Source organism: Rhinolophus ferrumequinum, chromosome 4 (assembly GCF_004115265.2).
Source record: "Rhinolophus ferrumequinum isolate MPI-CBG mRhiFer1 chromosome 4, mRhiFer1_v1.p, whole genome shotgun sequence".
Taxonomy (NCBI): domain Eukaryota; kingdom Metazoa; phylum Chordata; class Mammalia; order Chiroptera; family Rhinolophidae; genus Rhinolophus; species Rhinolophus ferrumequinum.
Window position 1 is genome coordinate 71,338,438 of NC_046287.1, and position 25,396 is coordinate 71,363,833.

Below are 25,396 nucleotides of genomic sequence, written 5' to 3' on the forward strand. Positions count from 1 at the left end.
ACTAGAGAAGCCCATTTACTTTTCAATACCTTCAATGATTAGAACCTGCTTCCTGTTAAACAGAAGTAAACAATTTGAGATGAATGAAATATTTTTCAGTAGGAATATACTAAAGAAAATTCTGTACAAGTACAAATATAACACATAATGCAACAAATACTGTTTTTTAATTGAACCTTTTGAGATATTTGTAGGTCCATGTCTTATTGTAAGCAATAATACAGACAGTTCATATGCCTTTTACCTATTGTCCTACAGGGGTGACACCTTGCAAAGCTATAGTACAGTATCATCAGCTGTTGTTGGTATTGATAGAGTCAAGATCCAGAACAGTTTCATCACCATAAGAACCCCTCCTGTGACCCTTTATAGCCACGCTCACACGTCCATTCCACTCCCACCTCCAGAGTTTGCTCTTCATTTCTGTAATTTTGTCATTTCAAAATGTAAATTTTATGTAAATGGTACCATAGAGTGTGTGACTTTTTGGGTTTGTCTTTCTTTTCGTAATTCCCCTAAATCCATTCTAGTTGTTGCATTTGTTGCATTTATCAATAGTCAGTACTTTTGATTGCTGTGTAATATTCCATGGAATGGGTGGACTGTGTGTGGTTGTTTAACCATCCATTTGTTAAAGGACATCTGGGTTATTTCTAGTTTTGGGCTATTACAAATACAGCCATTAAGAATATTCTTATACAAGTTTTTATGTGAACTTTTAATTTCTCTGGGATAAATGGCAGCGAGTGTAATACCTGTGTTGTATGGTGGTTGCATGTTTAGCTTTGTAAGAAACTACCAAAATGTTTTCCAGAGTGGTTGTATCATACTGCATTCCCACCAGCAGTTTATAAGTGATCTAGTTTTTTCATACCCTCTTCAGCATTTGATGTTGCCACTAATTTATGTTAGCCTTTTGATAAGTATGGGGTACCATCTCATTGTGGTTATATTTTGCATTTCCCTAATGGCTGATGGTGTTGAACATCTTTTTATGTGCTTATTTGTCTTGTTGAACATTGATTGTTTTATGTGATTATTTGTCATCTGTATATCCTCTTTGGTGAAAATATCCGTTCATGTCTTTTGCTCATTTCTAATTGGATTTTCTCTTTTCCTGAGTTTTGAGAGAATTTTTATATATTTTTAGATACTAGTCCTTTGTCAGATATAATATTTTTTATGGAATTAATATTTCATTGTATATATGTACCACATCTTTGTTCAGTTGTCTATTGATGGGCATTTAATCACTTCCAGACCTTGGCTAGTGTAAATAATGCTGCAGTGAACATAGGGATGCGTATATCTTTTCAAATTAATGTTTTGGATTTCTTTGGATAAATACCCAGAATTGGAATTGCTGGGTCATAAGGTAGTTCTATTTTTAATTTTCTGAGGAAACTCCATACTATTTTTCATAGTGGCTGTACTAGTTTACGATCCCACCAACAGTGCACGAGGGTTCCATTTTCTCCACATCCTCGCCAACACTTGTTTATTGATTTATTGATGATGACCATATTTTATTTTAAATTAAAGTTTATTGGGGTGATAATTGTTAGTAAAGTTACGTAGGTTTTAGGTGTACAATTCTGTAACACATCATCTATATATCACATTGTGGATTTACCACCCAGAGTAAGTTCTCTTTCCATCATCATATATTTGATCCCTTTTACCCTCATCTACCACCCCCTTTCCTCCGTACTCTCTGGTAACCACTAACCTATTGTCTGTGTCTATGAGAATACTATTCTGCCATAAGAAAAAAAATGAAATAGAGCCATTTGTGACAACATGGATGTATCTTGAGATTATTATGCAATGCGAAGTAAGTCAAACAAAAAAGTCGAGAATCATGTGATGTCACTGATATGTGGTATATAAAACTGAAAACAACTAAAGAACAAGACAAACAAATGAAAGTGATGACCATTCTGACAGGTGTGAGGTGATACCTCATTGTGGTTTTAATTTGCATTTCTCTGATGATTAGGAGGAAATTCTTCTTTATTCCTAGTTTGCTGAGAGTTTTTATCCTGAATGGGTGTTAGATTTTTTTCATGTTTTTATTGGTATCAATTGATATGATTTTGCTTCTTTAGCCTGTTGATATGGTGGATTACACTGATTTTCAAATATTGAGCAAGTCTTATATTTTGGAATAAATCTCACTTAATTGTGGTATGTTCTTCTTATGTATTACCAGATTCTATTTGCTGATATTTTGTTGAAAAATTTTGCATCTGAGTTCATGTTAATTTGTATAATTTTTTTATGTCATTTTTTAAATACTATTTTGTCTAGTTTGGGCATCAGGGTAAAATTGGCCTCGTAAAGTGAGTTGGGAAATGTTCCCTCTTTGTTTATTTTCTGGAATAGATTGTGTAAAAATATACAATTTTCAAGGTTATGTTACTACTTCTTTAAATGTTTAATAGAATTCTCCAGTAAAACCCTTTGGGCCTGGATATTTCTTTTTCAGGAAACTTTAGATTTTATATTCCATTTCCTCAATTGCTAAGGTCAGCTCAGGTTATCTATATTTCTTCTTGTTTGACCACTTCACTATGTTTTCTTTTCAAAAGCAAACACTTTTATTATTATTATTATTAGTTTCAGGTGCCCAAGACAAAGTAATATTTAGACGTTTATCATTTATATCCCTCATTCTGTGTGAACCCCCTCCCCCCATCCACTATCCCTCTGACATCACACACAGCCATTACATTTCCACTGTCTCTATTCCTAATGCTGTACTCCGCTTCTTGTAAGTATATACATATACATACACATACACATATATATACACACACATATGTATGTATATACATACACACATATATATAAACTTGTAGTTAACATTCATTATTGTTCAGCTTCAGCTTCAGGTGTACAGTGCAGTGATCAGGCATCTACAGCATCCCTGAGGTGGTCTCCCTAATGAGACAAGTGTCCATCGGATACCCTACAAAATCTTTACAACATTATTGATTACGTTCCCCTAATTAATTTTCAAAACCCCGTGGCCATCTGGTGGTTACCGACTGTTTTCTAATCCCCTCACATTCCTCCTTACTCCCCCCCCCCCATCTAGCAACCCTCAGTTTTACACAATAGCCAAGACATGGAAACAACTGAAATGCCCATTGGTAGACGACTGGATTAAGAAACTGTGGTACATTTATACAATGGAGTATTACACAGCCATAAAGAAGAAAGAAATCTTACCATTTTCAACAACATGGATGGACCTAGAGAACATTATGTTAAGTGAAATAAGTCAGACAGAGAAAGACAAATACCATATGATCTCACTTATATGTGGAATCTAAAGAAAAGAATAAATGAATGAACTAATCAGAAACAGTTTTGGAGACATAAAAGCAAACGCTTTTTGTGTGGTGACTCCACATCCAAACTCTTTGCATTGTACAAGTCTATTCATTTGTAGACTTTATTTAAATTTCTAAGTCATTTTGAACTTTAGTGGAAACTGAAGTTATTAGTAACATACATGGGTCAATAAAAAAGAAAAACAAAACAGTTTTGCTCATACTAGCTTGCAGAAAATGTATTTAATTTCATTGTTCTGAAATTTTCAAGAAGGATCTATCACAACCTAATAATGTGTGTATATTGGGGCATGACTAAAAATGGGTAGAGAAGATGGTGAACAAAAATATTTTGAAAAATACATGTCAGATGATTCTGAGTTGCTCTTCTATCAAATTTGAGGACCAGTACCCAAGTGAGTGTTAATGTTGTTGCCAGAATTGGGCTAGCACTTACAGATAGTGTATATATACCTTAATTAATGGAGGCTCTGAAGCCTTCTGCAGACAAAAATACCACCTTAATTGGCATTTTGGTGTAAGAGTTCAGTTTCCACTAAAAATACAAACTGTCTTTGGCATGCTACAATACCATATATATTTTAGGGAAATCATTTGTTTAGTATTAAAAACTGAATATATTGATTTCCTATATTCACTACTATTCAAAAAAATATATTCATTATATTTTTGGCAGCTATAATCTAGAAATACTTTATTATTGAAGTATTTATTTCACAGTTAACATATAATTGTATTTCAGTTACATATAATTGTATGTATTCTGATAATGTTAGCCACAACATACTGTCAAATGATAAATCCTTCAGGTAATATTTTACTTAATGCATTGTTGTTAAATGAATTGTTAAATATGGACTCTGAAGTTTCTTAATGACACCTAGCTCAAAATGACCTTTATCTGTTTGTTTATTGTAGCCTATTATGTAATAAACTTTTAAATTTTAGGATAGTTTTTAGATTCATAAGAGAAAAAGATTGAAGTTATTAGAAAAAGTTAAGATAATTTATGGATCAGGGTAGGAGAAAGGTTGTTAGAGAGGTGAGAAAGAAGAGGTGAAGCGTTAGAGGCGAATTAAAAATGTAAGGCAGATACTACATGTTTCTTGTACCCAGGCATTCTGATTTAATTGTTTTGGGATGGGGCCACAGCAGTGACATTTACAAAAATGTGATCTAGGTAATTCTAGCATGCCAGCAATATAGAGAAAGGGAAGGTAAGAAGCAGGTTTATGATTCATAGTTTTTTATTTATTTTCATTGTGAAGCAATGGGAATTGGGATGCTTAACTAATTGGATAACCATATAGCTTTGAAGACCCTTTTGAAACTAGAATACCCAACTTCTTAGGGAAGAACCTGTAGAATTAAATGATTTTCTTCCCCAATATTCATCAATTTAGGAGCAAGCACACCCTCCTGAGAAATTAACATGTTTGGTGTATGGTGTGCAGTGGATTAGGCAAATGATTCGAGAGTGTTAGTGAAAGTATATTTGAAATGTGTAACTATGGGTTCAAAGTCGGATTGGTGGTCAAAGGAAGCCAGGAGCAGCTGCTATACTACGTGTGATATGTAATTAAGCTACATTTTCATGAGGATGAAGGACAGGTTTTGTGTAAAACTAGGATAGGGTTGAAAATTAGGAAGTTGTCATAAAGGGGTTATTTAAATAATTTACTGAAGTACAGTATAGATGATTGTTGATGTTGTAGAGAAGAAGCTTGAGGAACTACCATGCTGTGGTAGTGTCTAGATTATAATCATATTTGTTGAAATTACTTAGGATGACAATGGAATTGGCGAGGAAGAAAATTAAGAGCTCCATGGAATGCCTTGGAGTTTGTTAGATGAGAATGATAATTTTATTTTATATAAATTTCAAATGAGTATCTGTAAATAATTGTGGTCGAGCAGTGTTCTGAGGTCTACTGTTACAGAGTCAAGAGAGTCCTAACTGTGACTCAGGATATCACAGAGTGGGTAACTGAGATCTCAAGGAGACAACTAAGATGAAAAGGTAAAGAAGGTGTGTGAAGAAAAGTTTATTCAAATTCTATTCTTGTATTCTCAGTTCAGCCTCAAAGGGAGTAGTGGATTCATTGAGAAAGGCACCCTATAGTAAGCAGCCATCTTTTTTTTTTTTTTTAACATGAATTAAATTCCGGTTCTTCTGTGTCAATCTAATTTTGGACCATTTTTATAATACTCCTGTAATTTTTATAATCATTTATAGTCATTGAAAACTTCATAGCTATACTTGTAAAATCTTAGTACTCTCTGAGACTTTCTGCCTTATGCTTTTCTTTAAGAAAAAGGGATGTTTTCTCCTACAGTTAACTTACTTAGATTCTCTAGTTGCTTTTAGGCTGGTGAATGAACTATTGGCTTCCTTGGAAGCCCTCTTATCAAATCATTCTGCTCTTCCTTCACACAGTTTATTCACAAATTTCAGAATTCAATTCTCACCTTCTTCAGTGTTAGCATCAAACTCCTGGGCCAAATAAAGTTCTTAATTAAGACAACTCAATATAATTCTCACCTCCCCTAAGTGTTAACTCCAACTTCCTTTATCAAATTGTACTAAAGGGAACATTACTCATAATTTCTATATCTTTTAGATGTATGCTACCACAAAGTTACTCATCTCTTACAGAAGTCACTAAAAATTCTAAAAGCAAAATATCCTCTTGTGAGGTTATTACTATGGATCAATAGATATAAGGGAAAAAAATCCTGGTGAAGTAAAATAAAAAAAAATGTACATGTAGAATCAAGTAGGATTCAGGTATGGTAATATCTTGGAGATTAATATATTGTTAGACTTAAAATAAATGAAAAAAATAGTAATTACAAAGATATTTTGAAAAGGAGGGTGAATAAATTATTACATTGATATATTAGTTGTTAACTGGCTAACATCCTTCCTCCTAAATAAAATTATTATTTACTATGTGTAAATTTGGGAGTCCTTTGTCATCCGTGTATACTGTATTTATGTGTGTGTGTGTGTGTGTGTGTGTGTGTGTGTATATGTATGTGTGTGTATATATATATATATATACACACACACACACACACACATGATATACTCTATATAAAAGCTTATGTCATTCCCATTACTATAAAGGGTAAGTCTGTAAAAATCCATTTTATAGATGAGAACATCAAAGCTGAGAAATTATATAATTTATCCAAAGTCACACAGCTAATAGCTGTCAGGGTTGGGATTTGTGACTCCAGAGCTAATAGAGTTTAATGCTTCCCTTAAGTGTACACATTCATCATTGCCTTTACCCTGTGAACTGTAATTTGCATTTTGCTTTTGCCTTTCCAATTAAGATTATTAATCTTTTAGGGCTAGGATCCATAAGTCAGCATTTCTTAAACTCATTAAATCATGAAAAGCTTTTATTCACAGTAGCATCTCACAACAGGGACTGGCGAGTTGGAGATAGCTGGCCAAAAACATGTGGAAAAGAGCTCATCAGCCTTTTGTTTCATTAAAGTGAAGTCCTATCTCTTATGAGATTAGATTCTGAAGTGAGTACATAAAGTGAAAATCATGTATAGGTAAAATTGCCATTGTACATCACTTAATGATCTTATAAGTGCTTTGTAAACGGTTTTGGGACTATAGCCCTTATAATATCTTCTATGCCTTAGATAATAATTCTCTATGGCCTTAACTATTGTCACCCCAATATGCCTGGCTACATGAACAAAGTATTTCACGTCTTTGTCAAACTCTTCTGAAACGCACACAGTTTTTGCCTAGTTAGCTAATAACAGGAGAACTGTTTCAGGCTTGACTGAATCCATGACCATTTTAATATAAAGGATGTTCTAGACTTATTACTGAGTTTCATCTAGTTTAATTATTTTTAAGTTGAAGGCATATGATGTAACTTCACTGTATTAAATTTCTTTCTAGGTGTCTTCCTCAGATTGGATAACCCTAACTCTTTCATTGTTTTCAATGACTTTTCATTATCTGTGTTACATTGTAGCAGTCTCTGAGCTCTTTTTATTTTTTATATTATTTATATGTAGATTCCAGCTTTAGTCCTCCATCTTTTTAATTTCCAACTATAGACAACTGAAACAGTAGTACAAGTATACAGTCTACCCTTTACCAAGTTTCATTATTAACATTTTTGCCACAGTTGATTTTGCTCTTTTAAGTATATGTCAAAAATGAGTTATATATAAGCAAATGTACGTAAACATGAAATATCACTGCTAAATACTTCAGTATGCATCTTTTAAGAAAGGGAAATTCTTACGCAATCAAAATACCATTATCACTTTTAAGTGTATTGACATTAATTCAGTGATATAATCTTATTGTACTGTGCATGTTTAAATTTTACATTTTTCTCCGAAATGTCTTTTATAGCCTTTCCACCCTACTTGGGATCTTGTTAAAGGACATATATTGTATTTGATTATTATGCCTCTTGCGTTTCTTGTAATCCCCTCACTTTTAACGTTGGCTTCCTTTTCAAAAACAGAATCCAGGCCAATTGCCTTGATGCCCCATGATCTGAATATTTGATTGTTTCCTCATGATCGATTGATTGATTAATTAATTAAATTATTTATTGCAGGAGTACTCTGGCAATTATTTGTGTATTTATTGCATCATCTCAGGAGGGCACATATGTTAGGTTGTTCGACTATAAATGATGAAATCGAGCACCTGATTAGTGTGATGATCATCACATTTTCTATGTTTAAGCATGTCTTTTTTCCCTTATATTAAGTAATTGGGGGAGGTGAATGGTTCAGGAGGGGGATACTTTGAGATCATGACTATCCTGTTTCTCAGTACCTTTTTACCCAGTGATTAGAGCATCTATTGATATTTACCTGAATTTGATTTTGCATTGGTGATTGTAAAGTGCCGATTTTTAAAAATTCTATCATTCCTTCTACATTAATTAGTTCAGATACTCAAAAGGTAAAAATGAGGTAGGGAAAGCTCTCCTTTATAGATATGGTATCTCAACTTAAAGATTCTTGTTTTATTCACTAATCCATTACTGTGATTATTTTTCTTCATTTTTCAAGTTGTCCTAAACTTGACCAGTGGAAATCAACTCCTCTGTCATGACATGCCTCCATTAGTCTTTGCTTTCTGGCTCAATAAGATATTCTAAGCCTACTTTATACTTTACCCATTAACAGTGACGTCATAATCTAAAAAGGTGTTGACGGTGGTAAGGTGCCAGTAGTAGTCCTGAGAAGAGGTCACAGGCGTAGTATAGTCAGTTTGCTAAAAATGGATAGGGACAGTCCCCTGACCAATGTGGCCTCTTGCTCTACAAAGTAAACAGGCCAAGTTTAGTAAGAGTCCCAAGTCCTGTACGCATTGTAGCTTCTGCATGAAATTGTACTCAGTTCATGACAGTGGATCACTTGCCATGTCTGTTCCAATAATGAAGTCAGGTAGCAGTGGTGGTGTCTGGGTAGCGCAGGCTCCATCAGCAACTTGAATCCAGTCGGTCTCATCAGATGATGGATCTTCACTATTGACATCCACATTAGTCACCTATTAATGACCATTTGGCAGGCATAATTTGTTTCACAAAAGAGCAGCGTCCTCAAAGAGGTGTGTCTTTAACCTGCCAGTCTATAGTCTTCCATGTGGCAGACTCTGTTTAGGCCATTGGCAAAAGTCAGTAAAACTGTAGTAGAATGTTTACCAGGCAGAATCTTGTTCAGAACTCTGAGGACTGCCTTGAGCTCTGCCCCCTGAGCAGAACAGTACATCTGCTTTGATGTTACATAGCTGTCTCTGAGGCTGAACAGCCACAGCAGCCCATCACACACCATCAGGGGCCTAGGAGTAGATATTTAGGGTAATCTCTATGACTTAAGGACTACACTGAGGCGTTGGCTTTGCTTTGGGTACTGATAGGGGATAAGGTGCTCCCCTCTCCTCCCACCAAAAAAAAAAAAAAAATGGTACTGCCTCTTTTATGATGTAAGACTGATAGGCTGATTGGCCAGGTCAGCTGCACTCCTGAATATATCATTTCCAGTTAACAAGCAAGGCCTATTAGATCCCTCTCACCTTATTAGTCATTGGGTCCAAACTGACCAACTCCAAAATAGGGCTATAGGCATTTATTTATACTTGGCAGCTATGTCAGGCAGGTGGCGTGTCCCAAAATCAAGTGAGTACTGATAAATGGAGGACAATTCATGCTCCCCTCCCATAGGTTCCAATCAGCAATATTATCAGTCACAAATAATTTGAAGGGTTCATTAGGTTTGTGTGTCCCCAAAGGAAGGTAATATGGCACGGATTCCTGGACATATCCGATGCAACATGTTGGATTGGTCCCTATTCAGAGGACTCTGATTTGTGAGTTAATCTGTATAAATGACAGAATGTTCCTGTAGCGGATACACTTACTTCAATATGTAAAGAGCCCAATAAGGTATTGGGCCTCCATTTTGGTGATGGAGGCTGAAGAGATAGCAGTCTTCCACTGCTGGAGACATTAAGTAGTTTGTGTAGGCTCACGTAGTTCCAACAAATTTTATTTGGTGCTGTTGAGAAATTGATGCAAACCTAGTTTTCTTACTTTGCATGTGATTTGTCTTTTTGCCTAGAGAGCCAATGTATATTTTAATTTTTTTTTTCATTGAAGTCTAGTACTACTACACTGTGTCTCAGAGTTGATTATGTGGGGTCACCATCTCCAGGTACACAGTGAGCCCTTTTGACATATAGATATAGGTCTTCTTTTATTTCCAGAAAGTTTCATTGGTATGTAATTTAAAACATCAGTTCTGTTTCATTGTTTTATTTTTCTATTTCAGGAACTCCAGTTCTCCATGCGTTTAATCTTTCTTGTCCATCTTTTATATCTATCATGCCTTTTTCCTTTTTAACCTTTATTTTGTTTTTATTCTCTTGTTTACATTCCTTTATTACATTTTTCAGGCAGCTCTGTTCTTTGAGTACTTTGTAGTGCAGTGTACATTTCTGCAGGGATTCTGTGTTTCGCTTGTTTTGTTTTTTCCTTTTTATTGGTTTCCCGAGTGTGGTCAACTCTCACATATATCTTCCTGTTTTTCATTCACTTCTATTTTGAGTTTTTTTAATTTCCTACTTGAGATTTTTTTTTTTTTGTCTTCATATGCTTGTTTAATGATACTTAATTCAAGTTGGACTATTGTGTGTGTGTGTTTTTTTTTTTTTCCCTTCATGGTTGGTTTTTAGGGACATTTTTTATCAGTTGGAGAATTTTGATTCTTACTTTTGATTTTCTTCTTTGTAATGGATACTGCTGGTTATTTGGTCTTCTTTAAATTTCTTTTTTTGTTACTGACCAGAAACAGTAGTTTATATGTGGAGGTGATGGGTTAGACTTTTAAGTAGCCTAGTAGGTTTTTAAGTACCCTTTTCTGTTTATAAAGTGGAATAGGTTGAGCACAAAGACTTCCTCCCTCCCTCCCTTCCTGTAGGGTCTTTTGATTCAGAGACAATTTTATGTTCCCATAGGTCCTGCACTTTCCATGATGACCTTCTCCCCTTCCAGTGAATCACCAGGCTTCCAAGGCCTGCCTGTCTGCCTCTTCTTAAGTTCTCTCCCACGCTCCACAAAGTGATGCATTCTTAAGACTGCCATGTTTGTTCCCATGTACTTCCAAGCCCCTTCATTTATATATACTGGCTAGCAGCCACTGTTCTTATCTACTGTTATTCTCAATATTTTCCAGTTCAGCTGAGATCTTTTTTTTTTCCCTAGGAGTGATTTTTTTCCCCCTTGTGTTCTACCTCTGCCAGGATTTCTCTTCTCCTCTTTTCTTTTGCAGTTTTCACCTCACTTCTTGTTCTTGCATAGGTTTCTGAGGTTTCAGATGTTAATTATTCCACTTTTATATACCTTTGCCTTCTATAGTATTCTTTTTATCCTAGTTATGCTATAGCCATGAATAATTTTGTTTGTTCTTTGGGTAGATCTGCATAGTTTTTAGAAACTATTAGTTGGTTGTCCTTATCCTATAGGAATCCAGTAATTTTTCAGGTAGAGTTTTAATCTTACAAAAGAAATTTGGAGTCTGACCATAAGGTAGAAAGTTCTTTGAAAAAAAACTATTATGTTAATATGATGATGATGATGAGTCTATGCTAGATCACATGCAATCCAGCGCTTTGCAATCTCTGTAGTTACTAGGATTTTATTGAATGAAATGAATGAGAATACTACATATGGAAGAAAAATACACTGAAAGATTTCTTATTACACAGTTCAGAAGTAAATAGGCTATAAAGTAGCAGTTTATTTCTCTAAAACTGCTTTATAACGATTACCACTGAAACAATATCATTGCTTTTAAACGTATAGTCTTGATAATTACTATCAAGCATTCAAACTAAAGATGAAAGTTTCTACATTTTATCTTGAAAGCGAAAAGTATTATACATAAAATACATGTCATAAATTATAACATTCATGTTATTTTAAAGCATTTGTCCTTGATTTCCATGATTTTATAATATAGTCATTTAACATATTAAGTTGTAGTGTTTATCATAGTTCCAGAGTCTAGTTCCTAAATAGTTTCACTTGAATAGGAGGCTTGGGCTCATAGGAATGAATTCAAAAAATTAAACACGTTGTCAAGTAAAGAGGTTCCGATGTATTCCTTCTTTGTGGTACATCATTGTCTTTGTCAGTAAAGAACATCAGTAAAGAACATGAATTGCTCATTTCATTTATCAGATGATGGTGGCTGTAATGAAGCTAGTTAACATGGCCGACCTGAGACCACTGTCCTCAGAAAGGCCTGCGCTCCAGTTGGGGCTGCAGGTATGTGGGAACTTGGATTTTCGGAATGTTCTCACAATTGTGTAACTGATAAGAGTGGTTTACTGTTCCTAAACTCTAGGCAATGGGGTTTATGTTGAACACTTAAAACTTTTCTTCTGAGAATCTAGAATTTTGGCATGTGCTAGACAGAGTGTCAACGTGACCAGCCCCCGGGACAAATCTTGGACATCAAATCTTTGATTTTTGGTGGTAGATGTCACTCTACAAGTGTTGTCACAACTCATTGCTGAAGGAATTAAGTGAGTCTTGTGTGACTCCACTGGGAATCACCGGTGGAAGCTTGCATCTAGTTCCTTCAGACTTTTCCAGGTACCTTTTTCCTGTGCTGATTTTGCTTTGCGTCCTTTCACTATAATAAATCTTAACCTTTCACTGTAATGAATACGAGTATGACTGTATGCTAATTCCTGTGAGTTATTTCAATGAATCACCGAACTTAGGGTTGGTACTGGGGACCCCCAACATAGAACCTATTAATAATTCTGAAGTGTTTCTTAATATTCTTGGCAACAAGTTATATACTTATTATTCATTTCAGTTTTTTATTTAAATTCTCATTTTTTTCAGGTCTGTAGAATAGGGTTTATTGTTTTGTTTTTCCCTTAAAAATCTTATCTGGAACTAGTGGCAAACAGAATCTTTATTTTATAATTCTGTGGCCTTTTGCCATGGAATTGGGTACTACTGTGATGATACAATATTATTTTGATCCTAACATTTATTTTTTGAACCACTATTTATTGAACAGTCACTATGTATAGATATTGTGCTGGATACTAGGGAGATAATGAGAATAAACTGACCTGGTGGCAACTCTAATTGATTTCCGAGTCTAGTTGAAGTCTGGACAGTAGTTACATTACTCAGTTAACTTACAATTACTTAACTCATACACACCATGAAAGAAAAGCAGAGATCTATGAGAGGACCCTGGATGTCCAAAAAAAGACTTATTTGGGAAAGTGATAATTGAGGTAATAAAATCTGCAGGACGATTAGGAATTCATGAGGCATTTATATCTGCTTCAATACCCTGGACATGTCTCTGTAATGTGTGTGAGCCAACTGTGTCATATGTGTTGTGTGGTGTGTGTGATCTGTGTCTATAGACAGCAGTGTTGAAGAGGAGGAAGAAAGAGCACATAAATCAAATTTCAAGAGTAAGCCTAGTTTATCGAGGGAAGTAAAAATGATTTGGGGCCTGTTACAGAGTAAGAGGGGAAATAGCTAGAAATGAGATTTGAAAATGCAAACAGTCAATGGATTTCATGCTAGATGCTAAACACATTGATATTTGCATAACCCTTTCCAAACCAAAGTATAAATACTTTGATATATACCTCAGGTTTTTAACCTCAGTGAGAGAGCAATTACTAGTATTGTCATGCAACAAAGGGAAAGATAAACAGAAAGTATATGTGACTTTCCCAATTTTATACAATATGAAGTTCACTGCCAGTATACAAGTCCAGATTTTCAGATTTCAAATGCTATATAAATACTTTCTACCTAGCCAAAATGTAATAATAAGAGTGGTATTACATTATTTGGAAGTCTGATTATTTTTATATTTGTTGTATTTTACACAAATTATTTTAATTTTGTACAGTTTTTTTCTTTTTTCTTTCTGAACTTAGACTAATATGTTTAACTTTGGGGGGGTGGAGTACTATAGAATTAGATGAAATTACTTAATCTGAGAAGACTTTCCATTTTTTTTCCAGTATTCATTTATTTCAGCTATTTTCATACTTCTGCATGTGTAAAATATACTTGGAAAGTTGGTTATAATATATAGTCCCAGAACCCATGCTTAGAAGGGACTGATTTAACTTGTATGTGTTCAGGGATTTGTATTTTAAAAGTAATCCACTTTCAGTTTCCAATCCTGTGTGTATTGAACTTGTGTAGAAGTTGCCACTTCATCCTTGCAACAAGTAAAATGTTAAACAGGCTGAAAAATCAACTCTTCCTGGATTTATAAGAGGTCCAATTTGGAAAAGAAGGTGAATACAGGGAGTCACAATTTACCAGAGGAGAAGACACATGAGCAGAAACCTGTGTGGGAACCAGTGCTGGGGTAGGAAAACCTGAACTGTAATTGATAAATTCCTGGAAGCTCAGTGTGGACAATTCTTAGAGTTAAAAACTTAAGGGGACCCAGTCATGAAGAGCTCCTACAATATTGTAAGATTCACCTCCAGGAGCTTGACCAGATTCCCATAGTAAATATCAGATAAAAATCCCTTGGGCTTCCAGCACATGGAGGGGAAAGGAACCATTTTGAAATACACAAGAGCACTGTTTTTAATAAGGTTTACCCTCCGGGGAAACTAGTTAACCGATCCCGAACAGGCTGGGGTATTATTATCAAGGCCTAACTGACTGGCAAAGGAAAATATCCAACTCCACCTGCCTCGAGTGTTCCATGTGGCGGAAAGGAAATACCCAACTCCAGCATACTCCAGCCATCTTGTTCCACAAGGAGGAGGAAACAAACAAACAAAACAAAACTGAGAAACAATTGTGAAATTCACAGTCCAGAAGCACAGGCTCTCCAGAAAACAAGACCTAATAACAGGACTGTAGACCATTTCTCCTTTGCCAACATCTCACTGCTACATTACTAACGGCCTATTTATGGCAGTCCCTTTTTCCCCCGTATATCATGTCTGGTTATCAAGAAAAAATTACAAGACATATCAAAAGGCAAAAAACTCAGTTTGAAGAGACAAAGCAAGCATTAGAATCATATTCAGGGATGTTGGAATTATCAGAACAGGAATTTCAAATAACTATGATTAACATGCTAAGGGCTCTGATGGATAAAGTAGACAGCAGTCAAGAACAGATGGGCAATGTAAGCAGAGCGATGGAAATTCTAAGAGCCAAAATGAAATGCTAGAGTGAAAAAACACTGTAACATAAATGAAGAATGTCTTTGATGAACTTACCAGTAGACTGGACATGGCTGAGGAAATAATCTCTGAACTAGAGGATGTATTAATAGACTTCTTGAAAATTAAAAAGCAAAGAGAACAAAGACTGAAAACAAAAATATCCAAGGGTTGTGGGACAACTACAAAAGGCTTAATTCATGTGTGATGGGAATAGCAGCAGCAGAAAAAAGGAACAGAATAAATATTTGAAACAATAATGACAGATTTCTCCAAACTAATTTCAGGCACCAAACCACCTCAGAAGACACCAAGAAGAATAAATCTCCAAACAAATAAACAAAACAAAACACTATACCTTAGCTACAGAAACTAAAAAACAAAAAGAAGCAGAGGAAAAAGAAAATAAATAAATAAATAAAATACACCACATGTAGAGGAACAAGATAAGAATGAAATCTGAGTTCTCAAAAATCATGCAAGCAAGAAGAGAGTAGAGTGATATATTTAAAGTGTTGAGAGAAAAAGAAATTCTGCACCTTGTAAAGTTTTCCTTCACAAGTAAAGGAGAAATAGACTTTCTCAGACAAACAAAAATTGAGGGCATTTGTCAACACAGCTGCCTTGCAAGAAATGTTAAAAGAAGTCCTTTACAGAGAAGGAAAATATGTAGGTCAGAAATTTTGGATCTACATAAAGAAAGAAAGAGCACCAAAGAAGGAATAAGTGAAAATCAAATAAAAACCTTTTAAAAAGGAAATCAAATGTATACAAATTGAGAAGAAAGACATGAAACTCTCTTTGCAGATTTCATGATCGTCTATTTGAAAATCCGAAAAAATCAACAACAAATCTCCGTGCACTAATGAGCAATTATAGCAAGGTTACATGATACAAGGTTATAGTATACAAGTCAGTTGCTTTTCTATATAACAACAAACACATGAAATTCAATGTAAAATCACACTACCATTTATATTGTCACTTCCAAGAATGAAATATTGAAGTATAACTAGCAAAATGTATGAAAAATCTGTATGAGAAAAAAAATTACAGAACTGATGAATGAAATTAAAGAACTGAAATGGAGAGATATGATATTCCATGCTCATAGATAGGAAGACTCAATATTGTCAAGATGTCAGTTCTTCCCAACTTGATCTCCTTGATCACTAGATTCAGTGTACTCCCAATCAAAATTCCAGCAAGTCGTTTTTGTGAATACTGACAAACTGATTCTGAAGTTGATACAGAGAGACAAAAGATCCAGAATAGCGAACACAGTATTGAAGACGAACAAAGTTGGGGAATTGGCCCTACTTAACTCCAAGACTTACTATAAAGCTACAGTAATCAAAACAGTGTGGCATTGGTGAAAGAACAGATGACTAGATCAATAGAACAGAACAGAGAGCCCAGAAATAGACTTCCATATATTTGACAAAGGAGCAAAGGCAACACAATGGAGCAAAGGTAGTGTCTTCAATAAATGATGCTGGAACAACTAGACATCCACATGCAGAAAAAAAGGAATCTAGACACAGACCTTACATCCTTCACAAAAATTAAAATGGATCATAAACCTAAATGTAAAATGCAAAACTATAAAACTCCTAGAAGATAGAAGAAAACCTAAATGACCTTGGGCATGATGATATCTTTTTAGAAAAAAACACCAAAGACACAATCTATGAAAGAAATAATTGATAAGCTGGACTTCATTGAAATGAGAAAACTGTATGCTCTGCATAAGACAATATCAAGAGAATTAGAAAACAAGCCATAGACTGGGAGAAAATATTTGCAAAAGGCACCTTTGATAAAGAACTATTATCCAAAATTTACAAAGAACTGTTTAAACTCAACAATAACACAAATAACCCAAGTAAAAAAAAAAAAAATAGGCCAGAGACCTTAACAGACACCTCACCTAAGAAGATAAACAGATGGTAAATCAGCATATAAAAGATGCTTCACATCTTAAGTCATCAGGGAAATGTAAATTAAAATAACAATGAGATGCCACTACCCACCTATTAGTAGACCAGATCCAAAACACTGACAATACCAAATGCTGACAAGGACGTGAAGCAACAGGAACTCTCACACATTGCTTGTGGGAATGCAGAATGGTACAGCCTCGTTGGGCTGTACAGTTTCTTAAACGAAACTACACATACTCTTGCCATATTATCCAGCAGTCACTCACCTTGGTGTTTATACAGAGAAGTTGAAATCTTATGTCCACACAAAAACCTGCACAGAGATGTTTATAGCTGCTTTACTAATTGCCAAAAACTCGGAAGCAACAAAGATGTCCTTCAGTAGGTGATTGGATTAATAAATGTGGTACGTCCAAACAATGGAATGTTATGTAGTACGAAGAAGAAATGAACTATCAAGCCATGAAAGACATGGAAGAACCTTAAATGCATACTACTAAGTGAAGTAAGCAAATTTGAGAAGGCTACATACTATATGATATTCTAGAAGAGGCAGAACTATGGAGACAATAAAGATCAGTAGTTACCAGTAAGTGGTGGTGAGAAATTAATAGGCAGAATACAGATGACTTTCTAGGGCAGTGCAATTACTCTGAAGACATTATAATGGTAGATAATATGTCGTTATACTTTTGTCCAAACCCATAGAATGTGCAAATACCTAGAGTGAACCCTAAGGTTAATTATGGATTTAAGGTGATATGATGTGTCAATATAGGTTCATCCTTGGTAAGAAAAAGAAAAAAGTCCCTTCTGGTGAGTGATGTTGATAATGGGGAGACTATGGGGGGCTGGGGATATACAGGAAATCTGTTTCTCCTTCTCAATTTTCTTGTAAACTTAAAACTGCTCTAAACACATGAAGTCTTACAAAAATATCCCAGATGATTTTTGGTCATCTGGTCTAGGGAAAATGCTTTGAGAATTGAGTTTGTATTTATATCTTTATGTATAGCCATAGGTATAGTTATAACCTATCTCTTACTACCCGAGTTTGAATTCTGCTGTCTCTAGTAATTACTGGCGATGGGACAGAGACAAGTTATTAACTTTGTCCTTCAGACTCTTGGAAAAATATATGATTATAAGATACAAAATTGTATATAACATGCATAGTTACAACTGTGGGGATAGAACTACATAGTATCTGTATTACAAGGCTTTGTGAAGATTAAGTAAGATAGGTGTAAATACATAAAAGGGTTCTTAGTACAAAATAAATGTTATGATGATAGTGTTGCTTTCAGTTAAGTAGAAAACACCTGATCTCCATCTCCTGGAACATAGTTTCTATAATCTTTTATCTGCCTTTTTGAGTCATTACAAAAAAGTTCTCTAAAAGCTGCATATTTCAGTCTCTCTACCATGTGAAACTAAAGCGTACAATTGTTGAGTAGTCCTGCAGGATTTAAGGTACAAGTTAATGCTTTCCTAATTTCAGCTTGTCGGGCTTTATGATGAATGCATTAATTCATTTATTCAACGAATTTTCTTTTTAATATGATGATAATTTCTGGGCATGTTATGATAAACAAGATTTACATTATTTTGAACTTCATCATTTGTTTTGTTTTCATTATTTAACATTATAAATGTTTCCCTAATGACATGACATATCTTGAGGCAAGGGCCTGTTTCTTTCTGCTTCCATGTACTCCTACTAAATACTGTATTCATTTATCCATTTATTCATTTATCTATCAATTATTTCTGTTAATTCCACAAACATTTATCAAATATATACTATAGTCCTCATATTTATAGTATACATGTAGATAAAAATTTGTCAAATGAACAATGGATGAATCTGCTTTTTTACTGCATTGTGTGCCAGTCTTCTTAGCATACATACAGCCTTTAAGCATTTATATGTTGGTGTTACCATTTTTTTAAGAGAACAAAAGTTTTATTGACTTGAACCAAGTTGTAACTATGCATGGTACGTACAATTTAATACCTTATATTAATATACATTTTTTTCTTTTAAGATTTGTGTTTGAATCACATGTTTTATGTTAGAGTTGTTTTCCAAGGAAAGGCATCTAGTTACTAGGTATGATAGAGGAAAATACAGATGCATAGGAAACAGAGCATAATGGGCACAACCTCTTCAATTTATCTACCAAGTGAATTTTGCAGAGTCAATTACAGCATGGTAGTGAACTGTTGACTTCTCAGCTCTTCAGAGTATTGGATCTATTTAGTGTATTTCAGTGTGTTCAGTAGGTTCCTGGGTACGTGTAGCACAACTAGAGAGAAATCATTCTGTTAAAATCTTTGTTTAGGATGCTGTTTACCAGTTTTTTTCTCTCTTCAAAACCATAAGTAATAGGTGGTTCTGCTCACACCAGATTTCTGTATATCAATATCTATCGAAATGGATTAATTTTGGGGTTTATTAAGACATACTTTGGAATAACTGTGTACTATATATTTATATACATATGTAAGTCATCATAAACATATGGCTGTAAAAGAGATACATGGGATTTTGATATGAACCCGTTACTTTTAGGAAGTTTGAATAACACTGAAAAGAGAAATCACATTTCTTAAAAAAAAAAATCCCTTCAAGGGCATTACAGATAAAAATTACATTCATCATGGGAAATATATTAAATATATACAACTACAGATGAATTAATAATCCTTTTTAGTTTTACATAACCTGTAAAAATGATTATAATATAAAAAGTTATAGCATTTGGATTAAGTAATTTTTTTCTTGTCTCCATAATAAAAAAATTAAGATTTAACAATACGTTTAGCAGAACTGTGCCCAGCAGCCTTCCTGGATGCTTTGGTACAACTTGACTGCCCTCTTCAGGCTGCATGTGAATCTATTAGAATAATTGACAATGTTTCCTAAATTTATAGTTAAGCCTCTAATATTCCTGAGCTGCCTAAACAGAACATATATTTTTTTTAGTTAACAGTGTTAGAAATATGCTAACTTGAGTTAAATGTTTGGAGCGTTTGGGTTTTTTCAGTTTTCACTTTCAGATGGCAGTGAAGTCTGAAGTGTGGCAATAAGCACTTAGTGATGCCTCACTTCGCTCCTTTGTCCAAGCTGACATAAACATATACAGAAATCCAGTGAATTTCTTATTTGTCATTAGTTAGGATTCTTCTATTCCCTATTAATCATTAAGAAGTTGGACTGAAGGGGTATATGGATAATGGAGTTAAGTTTAGAAAACAGGGTTTGTTACTGGGAAACATTCCATCTAATGAGTCATCTGAATAGATGACAACATTGAAATTCATGTTTCTCAGGCTTGCTGAATTATTTTTAATGACAGTTCTATTCGTTGATCTTACTGCTAGTGAATTAACAGAAAAAAGAAAAAAGCCCCCATTTACCTTGTCAATATTAAATTTTCTCTTAAGTATCGTACTTGTGTTGAAAAAATATAATTTACTTAGCTCCCCTGGAATTCTCTATTTCAGCTAGATATATTCCTAAGTAGAAGCAGCTTGTGTAAAAAAAGTTTGCTGGATGCTTTGGTGTTCTAGATTCTAAAGGAGAATATGTAAGAAATAGGTCAATCTTCATTTATAGTCTATTTAAATATCCCCTCTTTTCCCAAGTAGACCATTATAGTAACATTCTGAGTAGCTTCCAAACATTTTCTGCTTCTCCAATATATTATACACACTGTTGCCAGATACAGCTTTCTTAATTAGTATTTTGCATAATCCACTTCTTTCAAAACACTCATAATTGTTCACTGTTTACAGAATAACGTCCAGGTCCTATTTATCTTTCTACCAGAAGAAAGCTTCCAGTCTCTCTTTTCTTTATTTTCTAACATGAAATGTATATTCTATTATTTGAACACATAATAACATTTTAGAGTTGGTAGTCTTTGTTTATCCTGCTTCTGTTACCTTAATATTTTCTTTCTGTCCTTTCTTGCTTATTGTAATTTTAGGCCTTCTGTTCTTTTGTGAATATTTTCACATTCATATTTTGTCCAGTTCCATTCCATTGTGATCTCACCCTCCTTTATATGCCATATAGCACCTATAACCTAAATTCTTGTTAAATATATATCTTATTTATGTGTCAGTGTGTGTCTCTTCCTTTCTCTAACAAGCTTCTTAAAGGTGGAGATGTGACGTATACTTCTTTATTATTGCAGCACATATTAAAATGCTGAATAAATATTGATTAAGATAGATTTGCATATGAAGTTAACATTAAGAACATTATGTTAGATGCTGATTTAGTCATTACAAACTTTTAAGTAATGGCCACTATTCCTTTGATAAATAGCATTTATTTGTGATAAAGTGTTCATTTTTTTCTTCCTAAGACTACCAACAGAGTAAAGCAAGTTGGCCTTACAAAAGATACTATCCTGTGACATAATTCTAAGTGGGCTTTAATCATACTTTCAAGAGTTCAGAATCTCTAATTTAGTGATATTTAGTTTTAGGGTATATATATTTACTATTTAGGAAAGTATATTATTCATCACCACCATCATCAAACCTTTATTAAATGCTTATTCTGTACCGGGTCCTAGCCGTGGACAATCAATGCATAAGCATAATATGCACAAACAGTACTGATACATGCATAAAATAAGTAGCTGCACAGTAGCTAAGAATTTTCATTTCAAACAGCTGCCTCAACAAGTACTGCAGAGATTTGAAATGACTTCTGGAGGAGAGACAGTTTTTGAGCAAGCTTTTGAAAGAATGGAGGACTTTGTAAACAAAGTATTTGGTGTTTTAATGCTTCCAGAATGAACATGGGATGTCACAAAACAGAGGCCCCTTTAATATGTTGATAGAGACAGATTGTGGGTATAAGTTGTGGGCAGGGTATGGAGGATCTCATCTTCTGTTCTGCCCGTTGTCTTTATGATACAGGCAGTAGGAAACTTTAGGGTTTCTCACTAAAGGAAGCTAGAATCTATCTTTGATTATTATTAGGAAGTTAAACTGAACAATCGGATGATAAGGAATACAGAGTTTGAAGGCAAAATGAATTCATCCTCTTTGATTCCTCAATACTCTATCACATTTTCTTCTTTCCTTCAGAGTACTTAGGATTATCTGAAGTTTCATGTTTATTCTCTTGCTCACTGAACTGTACTCTTGAGATTAGGGACCTTGTACTTACTATTCACGCCTGCATTATCTGAAACATTGTTGGCACTAATATACTGGGGGTGACAAAAAATGAAATGTATACAAGTGGACACTTTGGTCAAGGTTGCTCAAGCAGTAGTTTGCCGTAATCAGAAGTTTCTGGACGCTGATGGTAACCACTCTGAGCACCTCTTGTGATTGCAGAAGTCCAACGTGACTTGTATCATCTTTTGTTATTGGTATATATTATTACAATTTTAATACAGTTTTCCTTAAAATGTGTATAGATTTTTTGACACCCTCTATATATTTGTGGTGTGAATTAATGAGTGCATGAATGTATACTTAGAGAGTCTAGTAGGTCTGTGCTAGGTTATAACATCACGAGTGAAAGAAATTCAACATTATCCTTGTTTAATGTCATTCCATGAGATTCCATATATACACGGATGTTAAATACTAAAATTTGATTCTTCTTGTGTATTTTTCAGAAAGAAGCATTTTCATTTCTCAAAATATCATCATCACCGAAATGCCAGTTTTTGCTGATTTGCTACTTCCCTAAGTTTCATTTTAAAAGTGAAACTATTTTTGTGTGTAAAATATTCTTCTGTGGAAAACTACACTGTTTTCTTAATTGTAATGCCATTCTTTTTAAGATAACATTGGTCTCGTAAGGTTTGTTAGTTTACAAAGATATTCCGACCTACTTCATCGTCAGTGCCAACTCACTGTGGGAAGTTATTATTCATCTTTTCTTTGAAAAATCAGTGATCAATGCTTACCAATAATATTATAGTCAATGTGGCAAAAATCAAATCAGATTGTAGGGCTCCTGTTGCTTTTCGCTGTGTTTTTATGTTAGGATTGGAAGAGGAGCAATGAGGCACTGTTTTCCATAGACTGAGGGAGGGTGCAAGCTGGGTACTCTTTGTGTTTCTCTAGTAAACAGAGTGTGTGTTCTCACTTACACCACAGTTCCAGTTTGCCAGCATTTTAAGTTCTTCCTCCTTCAGGCCTCTGTGCTTGCTGTTTCTGCTACCTGAAATGTTCTAGATGTTTCATTGATGGCTTTTCTCATCTGTGGAATTTGAGCTTTAGTATCACTTCATCCGAGAAACCTTTTATGACCATACCTTTTGAGTAGATCCTCCTGATTTTCTGTAATATTATTCCATGTATTTTTTTCTTCAGTGTATATTTTAGCTTTAGGTTACTTTCATGTATTTATTTGTCTTCCCACTACAACACCAACTCCTCAGGAGCAGAGACCCTGGAGATTAACTCACTTCTTGCTATTTGGTGCTGAGGAAATACTTTTTCAGTGAACTATAGTGAACTTAATCTTATTTAACCACCAAAGCTTTAAAAATCTGTAATAATTTTCATTGAACATTTCTAAATATATAGCATATATAATTTTCTGCCTACTGAGCACAATACAGTTTTAGGCTGATTGTTAACAATGATCAGTTTTTGTACTATGCTCTGATCAAAGATTCTCTTATGGTCTTTATGTTAAATAACCTCAGATTATAGCTCTTCGTATTTAGCTCTCTGAGATATATATTTTAATCACAGCAATATTATGTGCTTGTTGTTAATAAAAAGGGAGGGGGGAGCTAAAATGAACAACTACCATCCTTAGCCCTTGGTCTCACCTGTTTGCAGACTTGGCCACAGGTATTCACTGTTATTCCATTGTGTTTTCTTCTGGTGATTTTTTTTTCATATCTCCAAATGTTATTCATCTCATACAAAGACTCAATCTTTACATTTCTTGCTATGATAAATGAGGATTTAACTCATCTCACTAAACCCTTATCGTTTTTATAGTTTTTCTTTTATTATTCTAACACTTAATAGCATCCTTCTATTTCTTGTCCATTAAAGGTAGGTGATATCTCTTGATCCCCTGATTTATAACATAAAGATTAACAAGTACTTCCCCATACACCTCTTCTCCTTCCCTTTTACCCACCGAATCCTTTTCACAGTACTTCTGTATTGTCATAGTTGATAGCATTTGCATTCTATACTATAACCATAATTACATCTGTGATCTGTCTATAGTTTGATTTAGAAAGTTGAAAGATGACAAACAGCATTTATATTATTAGTTTTACATAAATAGCACCAACGGCAAAGTAGAATGTTACGATTATGGTTCCTTTTCTACAGTGCTGTTGTTTATGACCTCTGTCCTACTCAGAATGTTCAAAATAACCTTACTCATCACCAATTAATCAAAATTATGATATATTTTAATTTGCTTCTTATTTAGACCTTGACATTTGTTCATTTTGTTGTCGTTTTTCTTGTTGTGGGACCAGATATGCCTTACTAGTCTTGATATCTTCCAACTCTTTCCAATGATTGATTAGAATCTATTCTGTTCACCTTGAAGTCCAATTAAATGCCTGCTCTATTTTGTAATTCATAGCTGGATCATAGCTTTCTTATACACCTTCTGCCCTTCCTACCTTACCATCTTCCTAGTTGCCCTTTTGCCTTTCGTGTAGAGCTTCTGTAGTAGTCTCAAGTTTTCTTTTTCTTATTATACATATTTCCTTTCTATCAATTATATCCTAAAGTAATTTCACATTTCTTTTCTGAGGCCATATTTATTTCAAACTTAGTTGTTTGGCTTGATATAGAATTCTAGATTGAAAATAACATGCCCTCAAAACTCTGAAGGGATTGTTTTATTATCTGCCAGTATCTAGTGTTGGAAATAACCAGTCCAATCCGATTCTCATTGTTTGCCCTTGTTATGTTTTTTTTTCCTCTGAAAACTTTTAGTATCTTTCTTTTATCCATAATGTTCTGACATATCACAATATGTCTAGGTATTGGTCTTTTCTTGTTCCTCTTATTCAGAACCTAGGAAATGATTTTAATTTGAAGATTTAATCTTAAATTGTGTTGTCTCTAGAAATATTTCCTCCATTTTGTCTCTCTTCTCTCTCTGGGACTCTTGTTTGAAAGTTGGATTTATTGGATTATATTTCTAGGACCTTTATTCCCTCCTACCCACAATGCAATCTATCTGTGTCTTTTTTATTCTGTGAATTTTATTTAACTCTATCTTCTAGTATCAGTATTTAATTTAAACAGTCATATTTAAAATGTATAAGTGCCATCTCTTTTATTTTCCGTGTTCCTTTTTACATGACATTTTG

General features: G+C 34.2%; 1 protein-coding gene across 2 annotated transcripts in view; it reads left to right on the plus strand.

Annotated features, from left to right (window-relative positions):
• Window positions 1-25,396, plus strand: part of TUSC3 (tumor suppressor candidate 3) — a 149,615-nt gene that overhangs the window by 41,050 nt on the left and 83,169 nt on the right. The window lies entirely within an intron of this gene.